The 5,731-nt window shown below is 41.4% G+C and overlaps 1 protein-coding gene across 2 annotated transcripts in view; it reads right to left on the reverse strand.

Moving 5' to 3' along the window:
* Positions 1 to 5,731, reverse strand: part of LOC131434570 (arginine kinase 1) — a 243,705-nt gene that overhangs the window by 115,872 nt on the left and 122,102 nt on the right. The window lies entirely within an intron of this gene.

A 5,731-nucleotide genomic window follows, 5' to 3' on the forward strand; every position in this document is an offset into this window, starting at 1 on the left:
TTCAACCACACCAGAATCAACGACAACAACTGAAAGCATCACATCAACAACACCAGAATCAACAACCACAACTGAAAGCATCACTTCAACTACACCAGAATCAACGACAACAACTGAAGGCACAACATCAACAACACCAGAATCAACAACCACAACTGAAAGCATCACTTCAACTACACCAGAATCAACAACAACTGAAAGCACCACTACAACAACACCTGAATCAACAACCACAACTGATAGCACCACTTCAACAACACCTGAATCAACGACAACAACTGAAGGCACAACATCAACAATACCTGAATCAACAACCACAACTGAAAGCATCACTTCAACTACACCAGAATCAACAACTGAAAGCACCACTACAACAACACCTGAATCAACAACCACAACTGATAGCACCACTTCTGAATCAACGACAACAACTGAAGGCACAACATCAACAACACCTGAATCAACAACCACAACTGAAAGCATCACTTCAACTACACCAGAATCAACGACAACAACTGAAGGCACAAAATCAACAACACCTGAATCAACAACCACAACTGCAGGTATCACTTCAACAACATCTGAATCAACGACAACTGAAGGCATCACTTCAACCACACCAGATATAACAACAACAACTGACAGCACCACTTCAACAACACCTGAATCAACGACAACAACTGAAGGCACAACATCAACAACACCTGAATCAACAACCACAACTGAAAGCATCACTTCAACTACACCAGAATCAACGACAACAACTGAAAGCATCACATCAACAACACCAGAATCAACAACCACAACTGAAAGCATCACTTCAACTACACCAGAATCAAAGACAACAACTGAAGGCACAACATCAACAACACCTGAATCAACAACCACAACTGCAGGTATCACTTCAACAACATCTGAATCAACGACAACTGAAGGCATCACTTCAACCACACCAGATATAACAACAACAACTGACAGCACCACTTCAACAACACCTGAATCAACGACAACAACTGAAGGCACAACATCAACAACACCTGAATCAACAACCACAACTGAAATCATCACTTCAACTACACCAGAATCAACGACAACAACTGAAAGCATCACATCAACAACACCAGAATCAACAACCACAACTGAAAGCATCACTTCAACTACACCAGAATCAACGACAACAACTGAACGCACAACATCAACAACACCTGAATCACCAACCACAACTGAAAGCATCACTTCAACTACACCAGAATCAACGACAACAACTGAAAGCATCACATCAACAACACCAGAATCAACAACCACAACTGAAAGCATCACTTCAACCACACCAGAATCAATGACAACAACTGAAAGCATCACATCAACAACACCAGAATCAACAACCACAACTGAAAGCATCACTTCAACTACACCAGAATCAACGACAACAACTGAAGGCACAACATCAACAACACCAGAATCAACAACCACAACTGAAAGCATCACTTCAACTACACCAAAATCAACAACTGAAAGCACCACTTCAACAACACCTGAATCAACGACAACAACTGAAGGCACAACATCAACAACACCTGAATCAACAACCACAACTGAAAGCATCACTTCAACTACACCAGAATCAACGACAACAACTGAAGGCACAACATCAACAACCACAACTGAAAGCATCACTTCAACTACACCTGAATCAACGACAACAACTGAAGGCACAACATCAACAACACCTGAATCAACAACCACAACTGAAAGCATCACTTCAACTACACCAGAATCAACAACTGAAAGCACCACTTCAACAACACCTGAATCAACGACAACAACTGAAGGCACAACATCAACAACACCTGAATCAACAACCACAACTGAAAGCATCACTTCAACTACACCAGAATCAACGACAACAACTGAAGGCACAACATCAACAACTCCAGAATCAACAACCACAACTGAAAGCATCACTTCAACTACACCTGAATCAACGACAACAACTGAAGGCACAACATCAACAACACCTGAATCAACAACCACAACTGAAAGCATCACTTCAACTACACCTGAATCAACGACAACAACTGAAGGCATCACTTCAACATCAATAGAATCAACAACCACAACTGAAAGCATCACTTCAACTACACCAGAATCAACGACAACAACTGAACGCACAACATCAACAACACCTGAATCAACAACCACAACTGAAAGCATCACTTCAACTACACCAGAATCAACGACAACAACTGAAGGCACAACATCAACAACACCAGAATCAACAACCACAACTGAAAGCATCACTTCAACTACACCTGAATCAACGACAACAACTGAAGGCATCACTTCAACTACACCAGAATCAACAACCACAACTGAAAGCATCACTTCAACTACACCTGAATCAACGACAACTGAAGGCATCACTTCAACCACACCAGATATAACAACAACAACTGATAGCACCACTTCAACAACACCTGAATCAACGACAACAACTGAAGGAACAACATCAACAACACCTGAATCAACAACCACAACTGAAAGCATCACTTCAACTACACCAGAATCAACGACAACAACTGAAGGCATCACTTCAACCACAACAGAATCAACAACCACAACTGAAAGCATCACTTCAACTACACCTGAATCAACGACAACAACTGAAGGCACAACATCAACAACACCAGAATAATCAACCACAACTGAAAGCATCACTTCAACTACACCAGAATCAACGACAACAACTGAAGGCACAACATCAACAACACCTGAATCAACAACCACAACTGAAAGCATCACTTCAACTACACCAGAATCAACGACAACAACTGAAGGCACAACATCAACAACACCAGAATCAACAACCACAACTGAAAGCATCACTTCAACTACACCAGAATCAACGACAACAACTGAAGGCACAACATCAACAACACCTGAATCAACAACCACAACTGAAAGCATCACTTCAACTACACCAGAATCAACGACAACAACTGAAGGCACAACATCAACAACACCTGAATCAACAACCACAACTGAAAGCATCACTTCAACTACACCAGAATCAACGACAACAACTGAAAGCATCACATCAACAATACCAGAATCAACAACCACAACTGAAAGCATCACTTCAACTACACCAGAATCAACGACAACAACTGAAGGCACAACATCAACAACACCTGAATCAACAACCACAACTGAAATCATCACTTCAACTACACCAGAATCAACGACAACAACTGAAAGCATCACATCAACAACACCAGAATCAACAACCACAACTGAAAGCATCACTTCAACTACACCAGAATCAACGACAACAACTGAACGCACAACATCAACAACACCTGAATCACCAACCACAACTGAAAGCATCACTTCAACTACACCAGAATCAACGACAACAACTGAAAGCATCACATCAACAACACCAGAATCAACAACCACAACTGAAAGCATCACTTCAACCACACCAGAATCAATGACAACAACTGAAAGCATCACATCAACAACACCAGAATCAACAACCACAACTGAAAGCATCACTTCAACTACACCAGAATCAACGACAACAACTGAAGGCACAACATCAACAACACCAGAATCAACAACCACAACTGAAAGCATCACTTCAACTACACCAGAATCAACAACTGAAAGCACCACTTCAACAACACCTGAATCAACGACAACAACTGAAGGCACAACATCAACAACACCTGAATCAACAACCACAACTGAAAGCATCACTTCAACTACACCAGAATCAACGACAACAACTGAAGGCACAACATCAACAACTCCAGAATCAACAACCACAACTGAAAGCATCACTTCAACTACACCTGAATCAACGACAACAACTGAAGGCACAACATCAACAACACCTGAATCAACAACCACAACTGAAAGCATCACTTCAACTACACCAGAATCAACAACTGAAAGCACCACTTCAACAACACCTGAATCAACGACAACAACTGAAGGCACAACATCAACAACACCTGAATCAACAACCACAACTGAAAGCATCACTTCAACTACACCAGAATCAACGACAACAACTGAAGGCACAACATCAACAACTCCAGAATCAACAACCACAACTGAAAGCATCACTTCAACTACACCTGAATCAACGACAACAACTGAAGGCACAACATCAACAACACCTGAATCAACAACCACAACTGAAAGCATCACTTCAACTACACCTGAATCAACGACAACTGAAGGCACAACATCAACAACACCTGAATCAACAACCACAACTGAAAGCATCACTTCAACTACACCAGAATCAACGACAACAACTGAAGGCACAACATCAACAACACCTGAATCAACAACCACAACTGAAAGCATCACTTCAACCACACCAGAATCAACGACAACAACTGAAAGCATCACATCAACAACACCAGAATCAACAACCACAACTGAAAGCATCACTTCAACTACACCAGAATCAACGACAACAACTGAAGGCACAACATCAACAACACCAGAATCAACAACCACAACTGAAAGCATCACTTCAACTACACCAGAATCAACAACAACTGAAAGCACCACTACAACAACACCTGAATCAACAACCACAACTGATAGCACCACTTCAACAACACCTGAATCAACGACAACAACTGAAGGCACAACATCAACAATACCTGAATCAACAACCACAACTGAAAGCATCACTTCAACTACACCAGAATCAACAACTGAAAGCACCACTACAACAACACCTGAATCAACAACCACAACTGATAGCACCACTTCAACAACACCTGAATCAACGACAACAACTGAAGGCACAACATCAACAACACCTGAATCAACAACCACAACTGAAAGCATCACTTCAACTACACCAGAATCAACGACAACAACTGAAGGCACAACATCAACAACACCTGAATCAACAACCACAACTGCAGGTATCACTTCAACAACATCTGAATCAACGACAACTGAAGGCATCACTTCAACCACACCAGATATAACAACAACAACTGACAGCACCACTTCAACAACACCTGAATCAACGACAACAACTGAAGGCACAACATCAACAACACCTGAATCAACAACCACAACTGAAAGCATCACTTCAACTACACCAGAATCAACGACAACAACTGAAAGCATCACATCAACAACACCAGAATCAACAACCACAACTGAAAGCATCACTTCAACTACACCAGAATCAAAGACAACAACTGAAGGCACAACATCAACAACACCTGAATCAACAACCACAACTGCAGGTATCACTTCAACAACATCTGAATCAACGACAACTGAAGGCATCACATCAACCACACCAGATATAACAACAACAACTGACAGCACCACTTCAACAACACCTGAATCAACGACAACAACTGAAGGCACAACATCAACAACACCTGAATCAACAACCACAACTGAAATCATCACTTCAACTACACCAGAATCAACGACAACAACTGAAAGCATCACATCAACAACACCAGAATCAACAACCACAACTGAAAGCATCACTTCAACTACACCAGAATCAACGACAACAACTGAACGCACAACATCAACAACACCTGAATCACCAACCACAACTGAAAGCATCACTTCAACTACACCAGAATCAACGACAACAACTGAAAGCATCACATCAACAACACCAGAATCAACAACCACAACTGAAAGCATCACTTCAACCACACCAGAATCA

This window comes from Malaya genurostris, chromosome 3 (assembly GCF_030247185.1).
Source record: "Malaya genurostris strain Urasoe2022 chromosome 3, Malgen_1.1, whole genome shotgun sequence".
Taxonomy (NCBI): domain Eukaryota; kingdom Metazoa; phylum Arthropoda; class Insecta; order Diptera; family Culicidae; genus Malaya; species Malaya genurostris.